A 27,615-nucleotide genomic window follows, 5' to 3' on the forward strand; every position below is an offset into this window, starting at 1 on the left:
GTTACGTTTCGTATGGTGTGTGTTAACTTGTGGATGTCCATTTCGTATGATATATTACAAATTACAATTTGTATGATATGTTAAGAATTTCAACGCTAGCTAGGTGGCTAGGTGAATAGCGCTAGCTCTAGGGGTTAAGGTTAGGAGTTAGCTAAAAGGGTTAAGGTTAGGAGTAAGCTAAAAGGGTTAAGATTAGGGATGGGGTTAGCTAACACACTAAGTACACTGAACCAAAATATAAACAACATGCAACAATTTCAAGTAAGGAAATCAGTAAATTTAAATAAATAAATAAGGCCTTAATCAATGGATTTCACATGACTGGGAATAGAGATATGCATCTGTTGGTCTAAGATACCTTAAAGAAATGTAGGGGTGTGGATCAGTTAACCAGTCAGTATCTGGTGTGACCACCATTTGCCTCATGCAGCGCGACGCATCTCCTTCACATAGAGTTGATCAGGCTGTTGATTGTGGTCTGTGGAATGCTGTCCCACACCTCTTCAATGGCTGTGTGAAGTTGCTGGATATTGGTGGGAACTGAAACACACTGTAGTACACGCTCAATGGGTGACATGTCTGGTGAGTATGCAGGCCTTGGAAGAACTGGGACATTTTCAGCTTCCAGGAATTGTGTACAGATCCTTGCGACATGGGGCCGTGCATTATCATTCTGAAACATGAGGTGATGAATGGTACGACAACGGGTCTCAGGATCTCTTCACGATATCTCTGCATTCAAATTGCCATCAATAGAATACAATTGTGTTTGTTGTCCGTGGTTTATACCTGCTCATACCATAACCCCACTACCACCATGGGGCACTCTGTTCACAACGTTGACATCAGCAAACCACTCGCCCACATGACCCCATACACGTGGTGTGCCATCTGCCCGGTACAGTTGAAACCGGGATTCATCCACAAAGAGCACACTTTTCCGGCATGCCAGTGGCCATTGAAGGTGAGCATTTGCCCACTGAAGTCGGTTACGACGCCGAACTTCAGTCAGGCTGGCACGTGGTCTGCGGTTGTGAGACAGGTTGGACATACTGCCAAATTCTCTAAAACGATGTTGGTTTATGCTAGAGAAAATAACATTCAATTCTCTGGCAACAGCTCTGGTGGACATTCCTGCAATCAGCATGCCAATTGCACGCGCCCTCAAAACTTCAGACATCTGTGGCACTTTGTTGTGTGACAAACTGCACATTTTAGAGTGGCCTTTTATTGTCTTGGCAAAAGAGAAATGCTCACTAACAGGGATGTAATCAAATTTGTGCACAAAATTTGAGAGAAATAAGGTTTTGTAGCATATGGAACATTTCTGGGATCTTTTATTTAAGCTCATGAAACATGGGACCAACACATTACCTGTTGTGTTTATATTTGTGTTCAGTATAGTTGCAAAGTAGCTAAAAAGTAGTAAGTAGTTGCTAAAATGCTTAAGTTGTCCAGATTTGAACACAAAACGTTTGGGTTGCTAGACATTTGTGTTATACATCCACCCACCCACTCTCCTTTCATTTATGACTTAGTAACCTTCTATCTTATGTAATCATACCAAAAGTAATATATCATACTAATTTGAGAGTCCCCGGATTTACATTTACTATGTTACGTCTAGTCTATGAGACCAGTCTAGATGCTCGCACCCCCTGACAAGACCATCTAGGGTCCACTATGTTACACGCACTTAATTAATCAATAAGGCCCGAGGAGGTGTGGTATATTTAAGCAATAAGGCACGGGGGGGTGTGGTATATGCCCAATATACCATGGCCAAGGGCTGTTCCTCCCACGACGCAACGCGGAGTGCCTGGATACAGCCCTTAGCCGTGGTATATTGCCACAATAAGCATTCAGGGCTCGAACCACCCAGTTTACAATAGTTTATAATGGCCATTATAAACTGGCTGGTTCGAGCCCAGAATGCTGATTGGCTGACAATATCATACCGTATACTATGAGTATGACAAAGCATTTTATTTTTACTGCTCAAATTACGTTGGTAACCAGTTTATAATAGCAAAAAGGCACCTCAGGTGTTTGTGGTACATGGCCAATATACCACGGCTAAGGGCTGTATCCAGGCGCTCTGCGTTGCGTTGTGCCTAAGAACAGCCCTTAGCCGTGCTATATTGGCCATATACCACACCCCCTCTGGCCTTATTACTTAAATATATCACGGCTAAGGACTGTTTTTAGGCATGACGCAAAGCATGTGCCTGGATACAACCCTTAAAGGTAAATCTCACCGTTTCTCTTTCATAGTATACACAACATGACCAAAAGTATATGGACAGATGCTCGTTGAACATCTCATTCCAAAATCATGGGCAATAATATGAAGTTGGTCCCCCCTTTGCGGCAATAACAGCCTCCACTCTTCTGGAAAGGCTTTCCACTAGATGTTGGAACATTGCTGCAGGGACTTGCTTCCATTCAGCCACAAGAGCACTAGTGAGGTCGGGCACTGTTGTTGGCCGATTAGGCCTGGCTCGCAGTTGGCGTTTCAATTCATCCCAAAGTTATTCGATGGGGTTGAGGTCAGGGCTCTGTGCAGGCCAGTCAAGTTCTTCCACACCGATTATAATGCTGAAACAGGAAAGGTCCTTCCCCAAACTGTTGCCACAAAGTTTGAAGCACAGCATTGTCTAGAATGTTATTGTATGCTGCAGCGTTAAGATTTCCCTTCACTGGAACTAGGAGCCTGAACCATGAAAAAAAGCCCCAGACCATTATTCCTCCTCCACCAAACTTTACAGTTGCCACTATGCATTGGGGAAGGTAGCGTTCTCCTGGCATCCGCCAAACCCAGATTCGTCTGTCGGACTGCCAGATGGTAAAGCATTATTCTTCACTCCAGAGAACGCATTTCCACTCCCCCAGAGTGGCTGTTCCGCCATGGAAACCCATTTCATCAAATCAAATTTTATTTGTAACATGCGCCGAATACAACCTATAGACCTTACAGTGAAATGCTTACTTACAAGCCCTTAACCAACAATGCAGTTTTAAGAAAATACCCAAAAAATGTAAACAAATAAAAGTAACAAATAATTAAAGAGCAATAACAATAGCGAGGCAATGCACAGGGGGTAGGGGTATAGAGTCAATGTTCAGGGGCACCGGTTAGTCGAAGTAATTGAGGTAATATGTACATCAAATTTATCAATCAAATTGATTTATAAAGCCCTTCTTACATCAGCTGATGTCACAAAGTGCTGTATAGAAACCCAGCCTTAAACCCCAAACAGCAAGCAATGCAGGTGTAGAAGCACGGTGGCTAGGAAAAACTCCCTCGAAAGGCCGGAACCTAGGAAGAAACCTAGAGAGGAAGAGGAACCCTAGGAAACCTAGAGAGGAACCAGGCTATGAGGGGTGGCCAGTCCTCTTCTGGCTGTGCCGGGTGGAGATTATAATAGTACATGGATACATGTTCTGTTATAACTACAAATACATAGGTGTCTGGTTAGACTGTAAACTCTCCTTCCAGACTCACCTCTCTAGGGTACGTGAAACGGTAGCGTCCCACCTCTTCAACAGCCAGTGAAACTGCAGGGCGCCAAATTCAAAACAACAGAAATCCCATAATTAAAACTCCTCAAACATACATGTATTTTACACCATTTTAAAGATACACTTGTTGTAAATCCAGCCACAGTGTCCGATTTCAAAAACGCTTTACGACGAAAGCAAACCAAACGATTATGTTAGGTGAGTGCCTATTCACAGAATAACACAGCCATTTTTCCAGCCAAAGAGAAGATTCACAAAAAGCAGAAATATAGATAAAATGAATCACTAACCTTTGATGATCTTCATCAGATGACACTCATAGGACTTCATGTTACACAATACATGTATGTTTTGTTCGGTAAAGTTCATATTTATATCCAAAAATCTGAGTTTACATTGGCGCCTTACGTTCAGAAGTTCCAAAACATCCTTTGATTTTGCAGAGAACCACATCAATTTACAGGAATACTCATAATAAATATTGCTAAAAGATACAACTGTTATGCATGGAATTTTAGATGCACTTCTCCTTAATGCAACTGCTGTGTCAGATTTCAAAAAAGCTTTACGGATAAAGCAAACCATGCAATAATCTGAGTCGGCGCTCAGAGCCCAATCAAGACACAAATATATCCGTCATATTATGCAGTCAACAGAAGTCAGAAATAACATTATAAACATTCACTTACCTTTGATGATCTTCATCAGAATGCACTCGCAGGAATCCCAGTTCCACAATAAATGTTTGTTTTGTTCGATAATGTCCATCATTTATGTCCAAATTCCTCCTTGTTGTTCTAGCGTTCAGTACACTTTCCAAACTCACGACGTGCGGGCAAGTCCAGCGGAAAGTACGGACGAAAAGTTTAAAAAGTTATATTACAGTCCGTAAAAACATGACAAACTAAGTATTGAATCAATCTTTAGGATGTTTTTAACATAATTCTTCAATAATGTTCCAAACGGATTATTCCTTTGTCTTCAGAAGTGCGATGGAACAGAGCTCGCTCTCACGTGAACGTGCATGTTCAGGTCATGATAGACCTTACTCATTCCCCTCTCCTTCGGCCCCACTTCACAGTAGAAGCATCAGACAAGGTTCTAAAGACTGTTGACATCTAGTGGAAGCCTTAGGAAGTGCAACATTACCAATATCCCACTGTATCTTCAATAGGAGCTGAGTTGAAAATCGACCAACCTCAGATTTGCCACTTCCTGGTTGGATTTTTTCTCAGGTTTTTGCCTGCCATATGAGTTCTGTTATACTCACAGACATCATTCAAACAGTTTTAGAAACTTCAGAGTGTTTTCTATCCAATACTAATAATAATATGCATATATTAGCAACTATGACTGAGGAGCAGGCCGTTTACTCTGGGCACCTCTGTGCACCTTTCCTCCAAGCTACTCAATACTGCGCCTTCAGCCACAAGAGATTAAGATCCACAACATTTATTCCACGGGACAAAACTAGGTCCAGGGTATGACTGTGGCAGTGAGTAGGTCTGGAGACATGTTGGACAAAACCCACTGAGTTGATGATGGCTCCGAAAGCTTTTTGGAGTGGGTCTGTGAACTTTTCCATGTGAATATTAAAGTCACCAAAAATTAGAATATTATCTGTCATGACTACAAGATCCGATAGGAATTCAGGGAACTCGGTGAGGAACACTGTATAAGGCCCAAGAGGCCTGTAAACAGTAGCTATAAAAAATTATTGAGTACGATGCATAGATTTCATGACTGGAAGCTCAAAAGACGAAAACGCAGTCATTTTCTTTTTGTAAATTGAAATTTGCTATCGGAATTGTTAGCAACACCTCCGCCTTTGCGGGATTGTCGTGGAAAATCATCTCAGAAATATAACGCTTTATCAGAACTTGTGAAATCAAAACATGCTTTTATTTACAATAGTATAACCATCTCGAATGTCCCACTGAACACACCCTTTCTCAGAACTCCAGCTACTCTATTTATCCACACATAGTATTGTCCGTCCCCTATGAAGTCATTCACCACCATCTGCTTTCCATTTGTTTATAATAGTGGCCGGACCCTCTATCCCAGTGTGTCCAATTGCCTTTAGGCGCCACTCTGTCTGACATGTATGTTTGTAATGGAATGGTCAGACCATATGTCTAGTGTCCAATTGCCTTTAGGCGCCACTCTGTCTGGTCAGTCTGTCAGCACAATGGAGAATATACAAGGGTCAGAACGTCCCTTAGTAGATTTCCATTACCACGGTCTCATGATCTATGTTAACATGTGGTTCGTTACTACTACATTACTACACCATCTGCTAATCTTTGGTTTCCTGTATTTACCAGAATGGCAAATGCACTCACATCTGCCTTCTTATACTATTTTCTAGTATACTCCTGTCTATTGTTTAATAGTGTGATATCTACCTACATATGTCACTTACTCCTACATAATCCCTCCTCTTGAGGGTAATTAACCTCAAAAACTATACTAAAATGACATATAGAGAGTAGATATCAATACCAACAATTGACTAAAACATCATTAAAATAAAGCTTACAAAACACTTGTACCAAACATCTCCAATGTGAAATAGGAGTAAAAGATCCAATCAGAAACATTATAAAAAATAAAAATAATACAATGAATATAATAAGAAATTGAATATGAGAAAATCAAAGACCTACATGCAGTTACAAAAGAAAATTGACACAACATCATTCTAAATTTAAGCATTTCAACATGATCCTCCTTGCAGACATGAATTTGGGAATACAGCATATACAGGTAGACCATCCTTACGAAAATCATGACAAGCAAAACCACCTCCAGGAACTACTCTATATAGACAGTTTGGATTCCCAAAGGGGCAGTCCAAAGGTCCACCGACCGCATTACAAGGCTTTCCATACGTATTAGTATACTTGCCTGGGCTACCCGGTACAGGATCAATCACCACAGGAGGGTCATCTCTCCTTACAGACATCTATTTAACTGTTGTCTGAACCACAATTGACTTTACCAGGGGTATAACACAACAAAATGCAATACCCAAAGCCAACAACCCTCCTCCCAACATGATGGTCATCCTAGCAAACATGGCTCCCCACTTTCTTAACGCTAGATCCAACCAAACTCATACATGAGAGTCTAAACATTTTCATTACATTTACATCAGCATTAGCCTTTACTTCTGCTCGTAATCCTTTGAGTTTGGCCATAGCAATATTGTGAATAAAGGTGAAACAGTCATCCCCAAACATGACACAAACTCCACCCTTCTCCACTAAGAGCCAATTAAGTATAGTTAATGAATCCCTGTTGGTTATAGCATATATAATTAATCTATTCTAAGTTCTTATTTGGTGTTATCCACAAAAATATAGATTCAAATCCTGATTTAACCTCATCTCTGGCCTTGAAATCCCTAGGTAGACCTCTAAGCAGTCCAATTGCATTAAGGTATACCTCAGGATCCTTCTCATAAGCCCTTTTAACTCTAGGTTTTACATAGTCATCATGGGGTGATTTAATAATCGTAACCTATTTAATTGCTCCAAGGCACAAAGACCAATCCATCCATCAGACAATACATTCAACAGTTTGTTTTTTCCACACATCCAGAAACTATCAGCAATACCTCTGTCTTGAATTTTCAACATAATAAGAGATGGCGCAACCTGAGTTATGTGACCACACAACCCTTTTCTATTCATAATCAACCCTTTATCATTATTTTTATGAACTCCCACATTCTCTAACACCCAAATAGTATCACATTCTACAGTGGTGTTTCCTACATCAATTCCTTCGGTGTCATGGCTGTAAAAACATTCATATTTTCCTTTAACCACGGTACCTCTGTCTAATTGAGGTACATTTAATTCAGATCTAATATTATAGGCAACACAATCATTGTCTCCCAGCATGGTCTCATTCAACATAGTTTTACCCCTAGTACTTACCCAGAACAATCCTACATTTTATGTCACACAAGGGAATAGAATACTTTCTATTGGTACAATAGGCATTTTTACAACTTACACAGTTTTTACATGATGCTGGTTCAGAGACTATTAAAAGATCAGACAAAGGTGATTTTCTTCACAAAATACAATTGTCCATTCTGTGTCTGTTTGCCATATACTTAGCCCATTCGTATCACTCCTTCTTCACTACTTCTTCTCATGTAGTGTCCTTGAGTGCTTCTGATTCTGATATATCTAATTCTGTTGCTTTTTCAATGTTCTTATCTTGAGGTAGATCATTAGAGTTTATCAGAAAGTTTCAAATATCAGTAAAAACTCTCCTGACTGATGTCTCAGGTTGCTTTGTTGGCACGGTGGTCTGCTTGGTAAGGGCAGTCGATGTCATCTAGTGGTGCTACTCCCTTCGGTCACTGTTGTTCTTGTTATTTCAACTATTAATTCTTCACCTTCAACTGGTTCAATCTGATTCATGATGAGCACCCTCTCGTCTTTTTCTTTGATTAATGTCAGATCACATCCTTTCGGATCCCAAACGACTTGTCCCTTTGTTTGGTGATATGTCCATCCACAGAGTGCCATCTCCGATAAGGGTTTGATCCTTATGATTGAGATAGACTTCAGTTCTCCTGCTTCTGTTATAAATTGAGGTGGAACATAGATTCTAACCTTGTCAGTCTTTTTGGATTGTTCGGCTGATTTCATTCTTCTCTTCCTGCTCCCACCATACATCTTGATTGTGCATTAGTCTGTTGTTTCTATACTAGCATTTACTGTTACTTCTGTTATGTCAATGTCATTATTCTTTTGTTGTTCTAACATCAATTGTCTGTAAAGGAGGCCATTCAAAAGTTTAAAAGTCAATTGTGGGGTAATCCCCATTTTCTTCAGCTTGCGGGACTTTTCCTCCTCTTTCTTCACCTGAGGCTCCCTCCTCAGGCCGGACTTAGCTTCCATCTGGAAGGCTTTCAATTTTAGGCAAGAAACGTTCTTATTCTGTTCCTTGTGAGGCCTCCCCTCCTCTTCTGGGTGCATTAGTCGGTGCACGTGTCATATTTTGGCTTTCACTTGATTTGCTGTTTTCTTGGCTCCTCCCTGGCGTCTCAATCGTTTCCGCTGCTCCTGCTCCCTCCAGGCTCCCTCCTGGTGAATCAGCATCCTCTGTGTCCTCATCTCTATGTGGTTGTATCCTTCTCTCTGTTGGGACTCAGCTGCAGTGGTTCAGATGGTACCACGTCTGGCTTCTTTTCACTTGGACGGCCGTTCTTGTTGCTTTGGCCACCTCATAGGGTCCATCTCTCCTCGGTTGATCCCACTTCCTCCGGATCCCTCCAACGTGGACTAGATCTCCTGGTATCACTGGGAGAGGTCCTTCGGGTCCCCTTGGATCATCAAACACAGAACCTCTCATCCTGGTTCAGGTTTCTGCCTACTTTCTGTGAAGCATTCATACTTAGAGACTTATGGCCTCTGTTCTATGATTGCACCATACATCCTCTTACTTCCATCACTCATCACACAACAAACAGACATTCCAGCTGAAGCTGGCGAACCCCTCTCCTTCTGGTTTCCTAAACATAAGACTTGGAAAACAACAGACAAAACATAACACCATTGACAATGTTATGTGTTATGCATAAATATATTCATGCAAACTGAAATCTGAGACCATGACAATTCCCACTCTCTCTTTACCTGACTCTATGCCTCCAGGATACTTTTCTGCTGGACTCCACAAAAATAAAAGCCCTAAAAAGCTTCCTCATGCTTCCACCCAGTCTTCCCCTTTCGGCCACAGGTTCTGAGAGGTGTTCCCAAATCATGTCATTTTTACTTAGTTTCCCATCTACTCCATTTCAACTGATAATCATGTGCATAACCTACAATTAACATTCTCTCTTCTTGAATTAATTCAACACTCTATATGCTTTCATATCAATCCCTTTAACATGTTTGTTTAGAGTATAATATCCTATCATCCATTCTCTTTCACATGATGTATTAAAAATAAAACAAGTAGCCTCCAAACTCAACCCAGTATGTCTATAGTGGAATCTAGTCTCTCTCTCTTTCTCTCTCTGATTCCACATCCTCTGTCATGGTGTTTTCAAGCTCACCCATTATTCAGCTGGACCTTACTTCTCGTGAGACTTATGCACCCACCAAAGAGAGACATGAAGAACTTTACCACTGCAGTGTTGTAAGAAGTATACCACCAGCCTGGTGTATCTTGATGTACACTCAGTCTCCAGAATGCAGCCCAAACCCTTCCATTTCTGGCTGTTTTTTCCTGAGGACATACACACTAACACATGGGTTATTTCCTGACAACAGACTTTTCTTGTTATAGCAATATCACTAAATCTTAATTCTTAATAACAGCCCTATGTAACCATTCTGCCTCAATTACCTGGCCTCCTGCCACAGAAATATTCATAATAGTCAAATGATGTTCCCTACATCAACTGCTGTACAATAACATGTAATCAGTCAAATGTCTTCCAGTTGGATTAATATCCAATCCTATCAAAACTAAGTAATAAGTTTCTTAAACTTTTGCTCTAGTGTTCAAAATGCCACCACTTATTCTTTTTACCATATCTTTAGATATGTGAATTGTTCTATTTACTTTAGAATTGTCCCTATATTTTACACAGCCAGCTGTCTTTCCTTTTCTGTGAATTATCTCTATTATTATACATAGTTTCTAGAAATAACACCCCTTCACTATCATTACCAAATAACACCCCTTCACTATCATTACCTTCATTTATGAGTCCCCTAACCCATAACAGCCATTGTTTGATACATACTTAAAACATCCTTAAGTCAATTTATATATCATTTATATCAGTATCAGTCCCTCCTCAGGAACATATACACAACCTTATGTTCCTCAAAACAAAAATAAATTGACCAAACGAGAAAAAGAGAAAAAAATTATAATAATTACACATTTGCAATAAATTTCCACTATTCGTAATGTAATTAAACCTGGAGAAAACGTCCATCTGTTTCATTCTATGCCCATGTTATTATTGGTCTCTTTCTTCTTCATTCTTGGGTATCATCGCACAACAGACTATCTTTTTATTCAATTAAACATTAGATTTTATCATTCCAATTCCAATGACATTATAAAACAAAAAAATAAAAAAATAAAAAACCTTTAATCTAATATTCTGTAAGTTTTGTCAACCACCTTGTCTCAGGATTAGTTTCCAGAGCTTCCCTAGGCCTATTAAATTTAAACAGTTCTATATCTAAATAACTAAACAGTTATTTCTTAAATACATTTTCCAACCCAATATTCAGGATAACAGTCCTTAGTGTTTACTTTAACTCAAATTTGACCTTATCTATTCAATACACAACATCCCTTTAATAATTAACATTTATACTAAACACTTTAAATACCAGTATTATCTATTTTCCAATAGCCCCGTTGTCTCAGTTTTTCTCTCATTTGTGGCCTGATAATAAAAAGATCAGTACCCCAATCCTTTAAGTCATTACTCTCCCTGGCCCATATCATTTCAGCATGTCTTTTTTTAGATACAGTTCACAGGTCATCAGACACAGTTGTCCCTCACTGTTCAGTCGGTTAGGGTGGGTTTGATCTCCACACCCACTTGTGGTGATATTCTCTCCCATGCCTTAAAGCATTCTGACGTCACCTTCTTATGATAACTCCCTTATTCCACCAGTGTTCTCTCAGATGAATTACAGATGATGTATTTATCAACAAAACCCTCACAAACCCACACTCCAATAAACCCTTTGGAATAACTTTCAACACTTTTTATATGCATAATGAACAAAACACATTTGTGTATTTACCCAAAGACCATAACCCCAAGGAACTGATAGTTTTACCTATGAACCCATGTTATATCAAAAATAAAAATTAAAATAAACCTATTCGAATAACTTATTCAATTTAAGGGTACAACTCTTCATAATTTTCCCAGAGACATAATAGATTTTTCAAAGTAATTATACAGTTTGAATAGAGTCTGGTGTCTTAAACATTTTATAAGTAAATCCCACCTGTTCCAACAATTTCTAGTAAAAGGTGATCAGTCTTTCACAGGAAATTCCTAGGATTCAGGGCATTTTGACACCATTAATATGTTTCCACTCCCCCTTTCTTTAGGTACAACTTAAATACATTTTTCAAAAACATGTCCATCCTTTTGCATACCCAATTTGAAACTGAATTGGAAAAAACCCTTCCAATAAATCTACTAATGCATATTCATTCCCAGTACATGGTGTACTTACTAGTGAACCATAAGCCAATAATCGCAAAGGGACTGGACTCACTCATCCAGAACTCCATGTTTTAGCCTTATCCAGATATTTTTATTTTTAAAGCGGCTGACTTTAATTAACTGCTTTTCACAGTAATGCAGTCTCCAATGACATTGTTGACCAGAGAAGATTAAAAAACCTTTTTTTTTTTTTTTTTCCTTATTCTTTCTGGAAAAGAAAGTGTACATATCGTTAATATTCACAATGTTACCTTTTAGTCAGCAAACCAATAATTTTACTTATCCATAGATTTTATTCTAAAGCATCTTTAACAGTTCCAGAGAATTGTGGTATAGAATGTCTAACAATTAAAATTCCATCGTTACTCTACTAGATGTCAAGTCAAACGTGATCTAATACTTCTCCTTGACCACATATAAACTGTAATCTCTATGAAACACTCATTGTTCGCTCAGAGACTATACACCGACAAGTAAAAAATTCCATTCTCACTAACCTCAAACCGATTAGTTGTTTGTTATTTTGACAAGGATATTAACTCTTGTATAGCGGCATTTCCTACTACCGCACTAAGTTCTAATGTCACATTACACTAATTTTTCTCATACCCGATATACCTATATCCAGAACAGAGAGCTATTTTCTTATTGGTTCTTAGATCTTGTCAATAGTTCTGCCAATCACCCGCACGTCTGCGAGGACTAGAGGAACCACACACACAACCCCATCGCAATGTATTTTCTGATGATAGAATGTTGACATCAGAACGCCTGCAAATCGAGCTTCACATTTTGGTCCCATGTGACTGTTTAATTCCCTTGTCCTATTTATCCTGTTTATCAGGTAATAGTGTCCTTCTCTCCCTATTCTATGGAAACAGTCATTTTGTTGTCATGCCACTAATTATTTATTTATTTTTCCTAAATACTCCCATGTATTATACACCTTTTATTTACTATTTTTCCAAGGTAGAGCGAATCCCCTTTCCAATTAAAAATTCATTTGTCCCATCACTTAATTTCTCTTATCAAAGCATGCTCTATATAGTACAGACATTATTTCTGAATACTACAGATGACTTAATGTCTTATTCTAGTACAATACTTCAAATATCACTGTGTTTTTCCCTTTACAGATATCATTATTTATTCATTTTATAGTTCTAATCAATTTTATGATTACATTTACATTACATTTAAGTCATTTAGCAAATGCTCTTATCCAGAGCGACTTACAAATTGGAAAGTTCATACATATTCATCCTGGTCCCCCGTGGGAATTTAACCCTCAACCCTGGCGTTGCAAGCACCATGCTCTACCAACTGTCACACCAGTCCACTGCCCGCTCCGTTAAGATCTCTATCTAACGTCTTACTTTTACCTTTATTAATTTATTTTGTCTATACTTTCTTACCTATTCTCTATATTCTTATTATTTCATTGTCTTTTATCCCATTTTACTGTTTAATTCCCGATTCACGGTTTTAGTGAAACAAACCTCTCATATTCTGGTCTCTGTCCTTCAGGCTATTTTTAGACCGCAGTCTCTGTGGGTACAGAGTGATCGACGGCCTGTTTTTTTCCTCTTCCTTTGTTACACCGTTCGTGAATCCTTAATCTGTCCTGAATTTCACTATTTATCACTATTTATCTTAACTAACCTAGATTCGTTTTTAACTTTATAGTACAATTTCAATTTATCGACGATTCTACTTTCTGTTTTGTTACACACTATTTGGTTTAAACCTCTTTTATTATCTTTATGGTTATTTATTTTAACTCCTTTTTTAGTATTCTACTATGGTCGCTTATTACTTTATCACATCAGTGTTTTTATCCTTGATTATAACTTATTTTACTTCGATGTTCCTTAATTTCATTTCATCTGCCTAATAGCAGTTAACTGCACTCTCCTTCTCAAATTACCCTCAGTTAACTGTCAGAGAGGCTTGCGCATGCCTCTTCCTACCAGCAGTTGGTCACAGACACACACACACACAACCCATCCTTCCTTTCTTCCTAATGTTCTATCTCTACACAGATCTACTCATTTCTTACAACATTATCATTCATCCTTTTATGTTTCATCTGTTCATTCAATCCCTTTGTTTTTACCTCAAAACAACTTAGTCTTTCTTTATTGACTTAATTCACTTCCTCCTACATAAGCCTAGACTTCTAGGATTTCTACAATATGACGAGACTACTGTCTAATCGGATCAGCTTGTCTTCATATTCTATTCACCCCCCCAATACTGATCTTTACTTCTATTATTAGAGTAGTATTGTGGCGTGACCTACTGAATTACAAAACCCTGTTAGCTAGACAGAGCGGTTTTTTATTCGCAGGATTTCTTTTGCATTTGAACGCCGCACAATCGGGCAAACGTCCTAAATATTCATCCGTACAGTCCCCCTTTCGGGGCGGTAACCATGAATATTTATTTAACTACTGATTTATGTTTTGACCGTATAAACTAATTTTGCAGTTGAACGCCGCACAATCGGGCCAACGTTTTCCTGCAACCTAATATTTCACCCGTACAGTCCTCCTTTCAGAGCGTTAACCATGAAATATTTATTTAACTACTGATTTATGTTTTGACCTATTAACTACTTTTGCAGTTGAACGCCGCACAATCGGGCAAACGTTTTTCCTACAACCTAATATTTATAAGCTACTTTTGCAGTTGAACGCCGCACAATCGGGCAAACGTTTTTCCTGCCTTCTAAATATTCATCCGTTCAGTCCCCCGTTCTGGGGCGGTAGCCATGAAGTATTTATTTACTAAATATCCACCCAATCAGACCTCTTTAAAAATGTTCCTTTTTTAAAGAGCGGTGGCTTTCTAACTACTTATTTATGCAGTTCTCTGTTATCTTTAGAGCCATTATTCATAAGTAACCTGTCCAAGCATTCCTTCTACTAATTTTATTGAAGAGGTATCACAGGATTTTCTACCTACATTATCTGTTTTTACCGTATGGGCTGTCCCACATTATAGCCAGCCTTCTCAGCCAGATGGCGCAAACAAGCACATCATTTAAGCTACACATTCGAACGGTCTAATCAGAACGAGCGCATGCTCCACTAAACACCTAACACAAACAAAGTTCACATCGCCTATTCACTCATTCTCTATACATGCGCATGCATTTATATTTAATACAATTCCCCAAATTACACATACATGCAAATTTATTTGAATTCAAAAGTTCTTTCGTTTTTACTGGTTTCTTTTTAGGAAATTTGAAAGAGAGACTTACATGGCGCCCCTCTCGCTGAGACAGGATCTCTGAAGCAATCCATACAAACATTTCAACTATGTAAGAACAAGCTTACCTTTTTATAGTTGTGGCCATAGTGTTTGCAAGATTGTCCAAAGAAACTATCTCCAGCCCTGGACGCCATTCCTCAGTCCCTGTCCCTCCTGGCTCAGCTCGCCAAATATGTCGTGGAAAATCATCTCAGAAATATAACGCTTTATCAGAACTTGTGAAATCAAAACATGCTTTTATTTACAATAGTATAACCATCTCGAATGTCCCACTGAACACACCCTTTCTCAGAACTCCAGCTACTCTATTTATCCACACATAGTATTGTCCGTCCCCTATGAAGTCATTCACCACCATCTGCTTTCCATTTGTTTATAATAGTGGCCGGACCCTCTATCCCAGTGTGTCCAATTGCCTTTAGGCGCCACTCTGTCTGACATGTATGTTTGTAATGGAATGGTCAGACCATATGTCTAGTGTCCAATTGCCTTTAGGCGCCACTCTGTCTGGTCAGTCTGTCAGCACAATGGAGAATATACAAGGGTCAGAACGTCCCTTAGTAGATTTCCATTACCACGGTCTCATGATCTATGTTAACATGTGGTTCGTTACTACTACATTACTACACCATCTGCTAATCTTTGGTTTCCTGTATTTACCAGAATGGCAAATGCACTCACATCTGCCTTCTTATACTATTTTCTAGTATACTCCTGTCTATTGTTTAATAGTGTGATATCTACCTACATATGTCACTTACTCCTACAGGATGCGCGGGGGATATGGTCACTAGTGTAACCAGGAGGAGAGGCCTCATTTAACACAGTAAATTCATCAGGCTTAAGCTATATTTCAGTCAGGCCAATCACATCAAGATTATGATCAGTGATTAATTCATTGACTATAACTTCCTTGGAAGTGAGGGATCTAACATTAAGTAGCCCTATTTTGAGATGTGAGGTATCACAATCTCTTTCAATAATGACTGGAATGGAGGTCTTTATTCCAGTGAGATTGCTAAGAAGAACACCGCCATGTTTAGTTTTGCCGAACCTAGATCGAGGCACAGACACGGTCTCAATGGAGATAGCTAAGCTGACTACACTGACTGCTAGTGGCAGACTCCACTAAGCTGGCAGGCTGGCTAACAGCCTGCTGCCTGGCCTGCACCCTATCTCATTGTGGAGGTAGGGGAGTTAGAGCCCTGTCTATGTTCGTAGATAAGATGAGAGCACCCATCCAGCTAGGATGGAGTCCGTCACTCCTCAGCAGGCCAGGCTTGGTCCTGTTTGTGGGTGAGTCCCAGAAAGAGGGCCAATTATCTACAAATTCTATCTTTTCTAAGAGGCAGAAAACAGTTTTCAACCAGCGATTGAGTTGTGAGACTGCTGTAGAGCTCATCACTCCCCCTAACTGGGAGGGGGCCAGAGACAATCACACACATTTACCACACTTCTGCAGTGGGATCAGCTTGGTAAATAATTTTAACATTTCATTTCATTTCATTACAGTACAACGGTTTGATTTGTTTGATCTTAGCTAGCTACATAGCCGTCTTTGTATCAAAGATAATTGTGTAGTTTAGAGCGATTTTCTAGGTTAGCTAGCCAGCTATTTTCGTCCTTTTAACGTAACGTAACGTAATCAACACTGCTAGCTAGCCAGCTAGCCACCGAATAGCAGCACTGTAGAAACTATTACATTCAACGGAACTACGGAACGACTTGATTAGTGTAGTGTTAGCTAGCTACATAGTTGTCTTTGCTGTCCTTGTATCTAAGATAACTGTGGAGTCTAGAGTAATTTTCGGTTAGCTAGCCAGCTATTTTCGTCCGCCGCGCTGCCGTTCTCCTACCTAGTCAATACTGCTAGTCAACACTGCTAACACTGCTAGCTAGCCAACTTCTACCGAATAGCAGCACTGTAGAAACTATTACATTACAACGGAACGATTTGATTAGTGTAGTGTTAGCTAGCTAGTGTTAGCTAGCTACATAGTTGTCTTTGCTGTCCTTGTATCTAAGACATTTGTGTAGTTTAGACTAATTATCTGGCCAGTTACCGAGGTTACCTAGCCAGCTATCGAGGTTACCTAGCCAGCTACACTTTCAAACAAAGTCAACAACGCAGCCACTGCTAGCCAGCCTACTTCAGCAGTACTGTATCATTTTAATCATTTTAGTCAATAAGATTTTTGCAACGTAAGCTTAACTTTCTGAACATTCGAGACGTGTAGTCCACTTGTCATTCCAATCTCCTTTGCATTAGCGTAGCCTCTTCTGTAGCCTGTCAACTATGTGTCTGTCTATCCCTGTTCTCTCCTCTCTGCACAGACCATACAAACGCTTCACACCGCGTGGCCGCGGCCACCCTAACCTGGTGGTCCCAGCGCGTACGACCCACGTGGAGTTCCAGGTCTCCGGTAGCCTCTGGAACTGCCGATCTGCGGCCAACAAGGCAGAGTTCATCTCAGCCTATGCTTCCCTCCAGTCCCTCGACTTCTTGGCACTGACGGAAACATGGATCACCACAGATAACACTGCTACTCCTACTGCTCTCTCTTCGTCTGCCCACGTGTTCTCGCACACCCCGAGAGCTTCTGGTCAGCGGGGTGGTGGCACCGGGATCCTCATCTCTCCCAAGTGGTCATTCTCTCTTTCTCCCCTTACCCATCTGTCTATCGCCTCCTTTGAATTCCATGCTGTCACAGTTACCAGCCCTTTCAAGCTTAACATCCTTATCATTTATCGCCCTCCAGGTTCCCTCGGAGAGTTCATCAATGAGCTTGATGCCTTGATAAGCTCCTTTCCTGAGGACGGCTCACCTCTCACAGTTCTGGGTGACTTTAACCTCCCCACGTCTACCTTTGACTCATTCCTCTCTGCCTCCTTCTTTCCACTCCTCTCCTCTTTTGACCTCACCCTCTCACCTTCCCCCCCTACTCACAAGGCAGGCAATACGCTTGACCTCATCTTTACTAGATGCTGTTCTTCCACTAACCTCATTGCAACTCCCCTCCAAGTCTCCGACCACTACCTTGTATCCTTTTCCCTCTCGCTCTCATCCAACACTTCCCACACTGCCCCTACTCGGATGGTATCGCGCCGTCCCAACCTCCGCTCTCTCTCCCCCGCTACTCTCTCCTCTTCCATCCTATCATCTCTTCCCTCTGCTCAAACCTTCTCCAACCTATCTCCTGATTCTGCCTCCTCAACCCTCCTCTCCTCCCTTTCTGCATCCTTTGACTCTCTATGTCCCCTATCCTCCAGGTCGGCTCGGTCCTCCCCTCCCGCTCCGTGGCTCGACGACTCATTGCGAGCTCACAGAACAGGGCTCCGGGCAGCCGAGCGGAAATGGAGGAAAACTCGCCTCCCTGCGGACCTGGCATCCTTTCACTCCCTCCTCTCTACATTTTCCTCTTCTGTCTCTGCTGCTAAAGCCACTTTCTACCACTCTAAATTCCAAGCATCTGCCTCTAACCCTAGGAAGCTCTTTGCCACCTTCTCCTCCCTCCTGAATCCTCCTCCCCCTCCCCCCCCCCCCCCCCCCCCTCCTCCCTCTCTGCAGATGACTTCGTCAACCATTTTGAAAAGAAGGTCGACGACATCCGATCCTCGTTTGCTAAGTCAAATGACACCGCTGGTTCTGCTCACACTGCCCTACCCTGTGCTCTGACCTCTTTCTCCCCTCTCTCTCCAGATGAAATCTTGCGTCTTGTGACGGCCGGCCGCCCAACAACCTGCCCGCTTGACCCTATCCCCTCCTCTCTTCTCCAGACCATCTCCGGAGACCTTCTCCCTTACCTCACCTCGCTCATCAACTCATCCTTGACCGCTGGCTACGTCCCTTCCGTCTTCAAGAGAGCGAGAGTTGCACCCCTTCTGAAAAAACCTACACTCGATCCCTCCGATGTCAACAACTACAGACCAGTATCCCTTCTTTCTTTTCTCTCCAAAACTCTTGAACGTGCCGTCCTTGGCCAGCTCTCCTGCTATCTCTCTCAGAATGACCTTCTTGATCCAAATCAGTCAGGTTTCAAGACTAGTCATTCAACTGAGACTGCTCTTCTCTGTATCACGGAGGCGCTCCGCACTGCTAAAGCTAACTCTCTCTCCTCTGCTCTCATCCTTCTAGACCTATCGGCTGCCTTCGATACTGTGAACCATCAGATCCTCCTCTCCACCCTCTCCGAGTTGGGCATCTCCGGCGCGGCCCACGCTTGGATTGCGTCCTACCTGACAGGTCGCTCCTACCAGGTGGCGTGGCGAGAATCTGTCTCCTCACCACGTGCTCTCACCACTGGTGTCCCCCAGGGCTCTGTTCTAGGCCCTCTCCTATTCTCGCTATACACCAAGTCACTTGGCTCTGTCATAACCTCACATGGTCTCTCCTATCATTGCTATGCAGACGACACACAATTAATCTTCTCCTTTCCCCCTTCTGATGACCAGGTGGCGAATCGCATCTCTGCATGTCTGGCAGACATATCAGTGTGGATGACGGATCACCACCTCAAGCTGAACCTCGGCAAGACGGAGCTGCTCTTCCTCCCGGGGAAGGACTGCCCGTTCCATGATCTCGCCATCACGGTTGACAACTCCATTGTGTCCTCCTCCCAGAGCGCTAAGAACCTTGGCGTGATCCTGGACAACACCCTGTCGTTCTCAACTAACATCAAGGCGGTGGCCCGTTCCTGTAGGTTCATGCTCTACAACATCCGCAGAGTACGACCCTGCCTCACACAGGAAGCGGCGCAGGTCCTAATCCAGGCACTTGTCATCTCCCGTCTGGATTACTGCAACTCGCTGTTGGCTGGGCTCCCTGCCTGTGCCATTAAACCCCTACAACTCATCCAGAACGCCGCAGCCCGTCTGGTGTTCAACCTTCCCAAGTTCTCTCACGTCACCCCGCTCCTCCGCTCTCTCCACTGGCTTCCAGTTGAAGCTCGCATCCGCTACAAGACCATGGTGCTTGCCTACGGAGCTGTGAGGGGAACGGCACCTCAGTACCTTCAGGCTCTGATCAGGCCCTACACCCAAACAAGGGCACTGCGTTCATCCACCTCTGGCCTGCTCGCCTCCCTACCACTGAGGAAGTACAGTTCCCGCTCAGCCCAGTCAAAACTGTTCGCTGCTCTGGCACCCCAATGGTGGAACAAACTCCCTCACGACGCCAGGACAGCGGAGTCAATCACCACCTTCCGGAGACACCTGAAACCCCACCTCTTTAAGGAATACCTAGGATAGGATAAAGCAATCCTTCTGACCCCCCCCCCCCCCCTTAAAAGATTTAGATGCACTATTGTAAAGTGGCTGTTCCACTGGATGTCATAAGGTGAATGCACCAATTTGTAAGTCGCTCTGGATAAGAGCGTCTGCTAAATGACTTAAATGTAAATGTCGATGCCGACAATCTTTCTCGCTGATTTTCACGCTGAAGCTATGTTGCGCTTGGTTACCTCTGACTGTTTCATCCTAACATCGTTGGTGCAAACTTGGATAACAATATCCCTATACTCTCTACACTCGCCAGTTTTAGCCTTAGCCAGCACCATCTTCAGATTAGCCTTAACGTCGGTAGCCCTGCGCCCTGGTAAACAGTGTATGATCGCTGGATGATTCGTTTTAAGTCTAATACTGCGGGCAATGGAGTCACCAATGACTAGGGTTTTCAATTTGTCAGATCTAATGGTGGAAGTCTTCCGCATCTCAGACCTCGTAACCGGAGGAGGAGAGAACAGAGAATGCTCGGCCTCTGACTCCAACCCGTTGCTTAATGATGAGAACCGGTCGAAAGTTTCTGTCGGCTGAATGAGCGACACCGGTTGAGTATTCCTACAGCATTTCCCTCCAGAAGCCATGAGAAAGTTGTCCGGCTGCGGGGACCGTGCGAGGGGATATATACTACTATCTGTACTTATTGGTGGCACAGACGCTGTTTCATCCTTTCCTACACTTAAATTACCCTTGCCTAATGATTGCGTCTGAAGCTGGGCTTGCAGCACAGCTATCCTTGCCATAAGGCGATCGTTCTCCTGTATATTATGAGTACAGCGACTGCAATTAGAAGGCATAATGTTAATATTACTACTTAGCTTCGGCTGGTGGAGGTCCTGACGAACCACGTCCAGATAAAGCATCCGGGGTGAAAAAGTTTAATGAAAAAAGTAGAGTGAGGGAAAAAATACAAATATTAAACGGTAATTAAAAAGTAAAAGCCGTAAAGTTGGCAGGTAGCAAAATAAGGTTATCAACAAACCGCACAGCAGCACGTAAACAAGTCTACAAGTTGTGTAGGTAGAATTATTAAAGTGACGATGCATAGATAATAACAAAGAGTAGCAGCAGTGTAGGGGGGGGGGGGGGGGGGGGGGGGGCAATGCAAATAGTCTGAGTAGCCATTTGATTAGATGTTCAGGACTCTTATGGCTTGGGGGTAGAAGCTGTTTAGAAGCCTCTTGGACCTAGACTTGGCGCTCCGGTACCGCTTGCCGTTTGGTAGCAGAGAGAACAGTCTATGACTAGGATGGCTGGAGTCTTGGACAATTTTTAGGGCCTTCCTCCTTCCTCTAGTGGGTTCGATTCCCGGGACCACCCATACATAAAATGTATGCATTTAGCAGACACTTTGCATAAAAGCATCTGCTAAATGGCATATTTGTTTATTTTATTTTTTGTGTTTAACTCCTAGAGCCATCACACAACCTCTCACCCACTCCCAAAGGTGAACTGGAGGGCATTTAAGTGAAAGAGAGAAGAAAATGTATTTTCAATTTGTCAAATAAAGTTCATTAATTGACTCTTTCAGGTGGTGTTGTATCTGCTAACCCTAACCCTTTTTTTGTTTTCGTGCTGCACTATTGGCCGTAAGTGCACTTGTTTGAGATACCCTGTGCACCAGGTAAGCAAAGTGTTCCCATTTTGAACCATTTAATTTGTGAGAAAATACAAAATCCGTCCATACCATACCAGGCGGACAGGGAGATCTGTGGTTAAATCGAGTGCCTCTATACTTCGCTGGCCAATCGGATAGCTCAAATCACCGTACTTATAGAGCTTCCACGACCCCGGCCACATCAACATTTGTTACTAGCCTACGTAACATGTAATAACTTTTAAAACCATGACCACAGAGAGACAGTCAAATTATACAGCAAAGAGCTGCTGTTTTTATGAAAAAATATTCAGCACTGTTACAAAATATAAAATGCGCTTCTCTACTACTTCCACTCTTCCACTCGCGCTGCAGCTGCAATGAATGAGTAGCCAAGTGTATTGATATCCTAGCGTTTGTATTATTATTAGCAGTTCGTCGTGTCTATTTTAATATCGAGGAATATTTCACTTTCACTGGTCATAGGAACAACATGAATTTGTGCATGAGGCAGATGCGGTGCTACTAGAGTTTCGCAATCAGGTGAAAGACGTGTCCCCTCTCTCTAGTCAGTCTCACAAGGCAGCCCACAAGGAGGAAAGAAAGAGAGCTGTGAGAGGCGGACCCTCTGCATTTCTTTCCCTCCCTCCTCTGAGACTAATGCTGGGTTCTAAACAACTGTGAACTCGGAAATCTCAGACTTCCCGACTTCAGTGCGTTCACGACAACTGGGAACTCTGGAACAAAACGAAATCCGACTGGGAAAAATGATTTTGAAGAGTCACCCAATTCGGAATTCCAAGTCGGAAACTCTGGCATCTTTCTAGACCTCCGACTTTCCGACCTGAAGATCACTGACATCATGATTTGATCTCGTTTTTTTCTGAGTTCCCAGTTGTCTTGAAACCAGCATGACCAGATGCAGGTACCATCAGTCCAATAAAATAAAAATAAACAAATTATTAGAAAATTATTTCAATTTATGAAACTTCTGAGTGACTGGTGCTTCTGCGTCACTACAGACCCTGGTTTGTTTCCAGATAGCGTCGTGCGGGTTAGGGAAGGGTCTGGCCAGGGGGCTAGGCCGTCATTGTAAATAAGAATTTGTTCTTAACTGACTTGTCTAGTTATATAAAGTTTAATTTAAGTTCAGTTGTGCCTTGAAAATGCTACACCAACTGATCTATTTTGTAATCAAAGCTCGAGTTCTGAAATATAATATTGTCTGAGAAGAACAATATTGGCAGGCCAGGCATATAGCCAATATGCTGTGATCATGTATTTGGCCTACTGCACAAAGCTCAATCTTACATAACTTTTTTTTTTTAGGTTAATGTTACATTTTTAAAGTTATGTTTAAAAAGAATCTGAGCGGCAGATCTCGGCTTGCTTTTTGACTTGACTCAGAAAAGGTTGGTGACCCCTGAACTAAACTATACTGTATGTAAGACATATTCAACTTTGATTACATGACCCTTTTTTCCTATTTTTTTATTTCATTAATCATCTGTCCATGTCATCATATATTGAATTTTATGGTATGAAAAGTTCTGCCCTTAGTTGAATTGTACAACTCTTTGCATTGATAATGATGGATCTAAATTTCTACATACAGTACAGTTTTCTGGTCTTATTCTTATATGAAAATGTTAATTCCCACTTGCGCAAACTCAGTGAGACTGGGTGAATCCATCAAAGATCGAGGCCAGAGAGTTCTATGGTAAAGTCAGGCAAGCTGTGTCAACAAAAAGCATGGCTGGGTCAAAGTTCACTCACTCTTCTGGGCAAAACGGCTGTCATTCCTCAGTTTCTAATTTCTCACATGCTGGGGAAGGTAACGATTTCTTCAGCATTGTTGGAGACAAGGTTTATTTCATAATGAGCTGATGTGAATTATGGGAAATGGAATGCCTGGTGTCATTTTTATCATATGTTAGTGATGAATGAACGAGTATGCCTTAAATCTTAAGGAATTGTAATGTCAACTATTGACTCAGATCCTGAAAGACATTCCTAAAAGACATTCTCATATCTGTTACATAGCAGTATGTTGGGATTGTGAGTTACTTTGGTATTGAATCATTGCTGTTGTTATTGTTATTGTCTAAGGCCTTTTTTTGTGTGAACTTTATACAGTATGTGACCATATCTTTGACAGAGCCCATTCCTCACTTCTTTTCAAGGAGTTGTTCCATTAAGTTACACGGTTGACTGTGTTTTGCTCTACCATTATGACTTTATATCGATAAGTATGAACAATTCAATAATTAACTTTACATATAGCTTATTGAGAAGGGTCTTTGATCAGTTATTGTATAGAGTGGGATAAAAAAGCGATAAGAACATAGATCACTCCACAGATTTCACAATGTTGCAAACAGAACTGATATTGGGGTGTAGGTTGCTTGCTGAGTGTGCCCCAATAGGTGGGAGTTAATTTGTTCCAACTAACAGGAGCATGGGAAATCTCCTGAATGGTTGAACTGGATGTTTGCCTTGCAGTAACAGGGTAGGCTACTCACTGCTGCTTTTGATGCTGGAAATCCAAGACTGAGAAATCTGTTTTCTGCAACATGAAATGAAGGCAACTTCCTGTACTTTACAAGTATGCCTGTACAGTCGTGGCCAAATTTTTTGAGAATGACACAAATATTAATTTTAACAGTCTGCTGCCTCAGTTTGTATGATGGCAATTTGCACATACTCCAGAATGTTATGAAGAGGGATCAGATGAACTGCAATTAATTGCAAAGTTCCTCTTTGCCATGCAAATGAACTGAATCCCCAAAAAACATTTCCATTGCATTTCAGCCCTGCCACAAAAGGACCAGCTGAAATCATGTTAGGGATTCTCTCGTTAACACAGATGTGAGTGTTGACGAGGACAAGGCTGGAGATCACTCTGTCATGCTGATTGAGTTTGAATAACAGACTGGAAGCTTCAAAAGGAGGGTGGTGCTTGGAATCATTGTGCTTCCTCTGTCAACCATGGTTATCTGCAAGGAAACACGTGCCGTCATCATTGCTTTGCACAAAAAGGGCTTCACAGGAAAGGATATTGCTGCCAGTAAGATTGCACCTAAATCAACCATTTATCGGATCATCAAGAACTTCAAGGAGAGCGGTTCAATTGTTGTGAAGAAGGCTTCAGGGCGCCCAAAAAAGTCCAGCAAGCGAGGTAAGCAAGCAAGGTACAAGCAAGCAAGGTACAGGGTTTGGACTGCTGAGGACTGGGGTAAAGTCATTTTCTCTGACGAATCCCCTTTTCGATTGTTTGGGGCATCCGGAAAAAAGCTTGTCCAGAGAAGACAAGGTGAGTGCTACCATCAGTCCTGTGTCATGCCAACAGTAAAGCATCCTGAGACCATTCATGTGTGGGGTTGCTTCTCAGCCAAGGGAGTGGGCTTACTCACAATTTTGCCTAACACAGCCATGAATAAAGAATGGTACCAACACATCCTCAGAGAGCAACTTCTCCCAACCATTCACGAACAGTTTGGTGACAAATAATGCCATAAGGCAAAAGTGATAACTAAGTGGCTCAGGGAACAAAACATCGATCTTTTGGGTCCAAGGCCAGGAAACTCCCGAGACCTTAATCCCATTGAGAACTTGTGGTCAATCCTCAAGAGGCGGGTGGACAAACAAAAACCCACAAATTCTGACAAACTCCAAGCATTGATTATGCAAGAATGGGCTGCCATCAGTCAGGATGTGGGCCAGAAGTTAATTGACAGCATGCCAGGGCGGATTGCAGAGGTCTTGAAAAAGAAGGGTCAACACTGCAAATATTAACTCTTTGCATCAACTTCATGTAATTGTCAATAAAAGCCTTTGACACTTATGAAATGCTTGTAATTATACTTCAATATTCCATAGTAACATCTGACAAAAATATCTAAAGACACTGAAGCAGCAAACTTTGTGGAAATTAATATTTGTCATTCTCAAAACTTTTGGCCACGACTGTACTTACATACGTATTCATACCCTTTACTCTGTGGTTTGTTGAAGCAGCTTTGGCAGCGATTACAGCCTTGATTCTTCTTGGGTATGACGCTACAAGCTTGGCACACCTTTATTTGGGGAGTTTATCCCATTCTTCTCTGCAGATCCTCTCAAGCTCTGTCAGGTTGGATGGGGAGCGTCGCTGCAGAGCTATTTTCAGGTCTCTCCAGAGATGTTCGATCGGGTTCAAGTCCGGGTTCTGGCTGGGCCACTCAAGGACATTCAGAGACTTGTCCCGAAGCCACTCCTGCATTGTCTTGTCTGTGTGTTTAGGGTTGTTGTCATGTTGGAAGGTGAACCTTTGCCTCAGTCTGAGGTCCTGAGAGCTCTGGAGCAGCAGATTTTCATCAAGCTTTTCTCTGTACTTTGCTCCATTCATCTTTCCCTCGATCCTGACTAGTCTCCCAGTCCCTGCCATTGAAAAACATCCCCACAGCATGATGCTGCTACAAACATGCTTCATCGTAGGGATGGTGCCAAGTTTCTTCCAGATGTGACGCTTGGCATTCAGGCCAAAGAGTTCAATCTTGATTTCATCAGACCAGAGAATCTTGTTTCTCATGGTCTGAGAGTCCTTTAGGTGCCTTTTAGCAAACTCAAAGCGGGCTGTCATATTTAATACATTTTAGAATGAGGCTGTAACGTAACAAAATTTGAAAAAAGTCAAGGGGTCTGAATACTTTCCGATTCTGGATTCGGATTTCTTTATTCCGCTGTCAGTGTTTCCCTAATAGATTCTGAGTTGAGATTGCTGAGGAGAGTTTCTGCTCAACTCCTGAAACATGGCATCTCAACATTTCATAGTAGATTATGCATCTAATGCATCATGTTGCAATTAAATGTTGAATTTGTTTTAATTATCGTAATTTGTTGTTGTACGTTTATATTCTCTAGATTTCTGAAAAATACATGCTTATTATTTTCCCTAGATGGTCTCTTCAGAGTCCACCCGTCAGTATTCCAGGCGTTGGCAGAATACAGGCCGGTGGCGGCGCTAGAGAGCACCATTATTACCCAAGGCATTCCCTACCCACACAGCGTGAGGTAGTACAAGAGGCCACACAAACAAACATGTCCAAAAGAGAACCATTTTGTTTAACAAAGTTCTGATGTAAAGGTGTTGTGCATGTTGTTTATGTCACAAAAAGAAATGCACCTTCAGTATTTTATGTACTATTTCATTGAGGTTATTTCTACTGGTATCCTTTGTTTATTCATAGTTAGTATTGGCAGTTGCTAAGTATCACAGTTTTGCCTCATTCAGCACAGCCAAAGAGTTGGAGGCCATAGTAAGGGGGGAGCGTACATGTAGGGTTGTCCTCAGAAGAACTTGACTGCCTAGCCCAGAGTAAGACGTCGCTGAAAGTGTCCCGACGAGACCTGCCCTATGCCATCAGTAAGGTTATACACCTGTCCACCTGTCAAGGTTTGGACAAACAACTGAAAAGTCAGTCAATTTAGTCTTTTTCAGTTTGAATACCTTGCTTGCCGCACTGGTGTGTGTGTGTGCATGTGTGTGTGTTCCCCAAGGTCTCTGTGGTGGCACCACTGTATCAGGAACCATGATAGCAGCATACAGAGTTGGCATCCCTGTCTTTGTCAACTGACTCAAAATGGCTGTTATTTAGTCAGGATAATAAGACACTATGAGGAGTCTTAAATCTTACATTGTCATCAGTTGTACAATGTA

At 41.8% G+C, this 27,615-nt stretch overlaps 1 pseudogene; it reads left to right on the forward strand.

Annotated features, from left to right (window-relative positions):
* The first annotated feature begins 945 nt into the window (after positions 1-945).
* Positions 946-27,615, forward strand: part of LOC120053317 — a 29,791-nt pseudogene continuing 3,121 nt past the window's right edge.

This window comes from Salvelinus namaycush, chromosome 9 (genome assembly GCF_016432855.1).
Source record: "Salvelinus namaycush isolate Seneca chromosome 9, SaNama_1.0, whole genome shotgun sequence".
In the NCBI taxonomy this organism is placed as follows: Eukaryota; Metazoa; Chordata; class Actinopteri; order Salmoniformes; family Salmonidae; genus Salvelinus; species Salvelinus namaycush.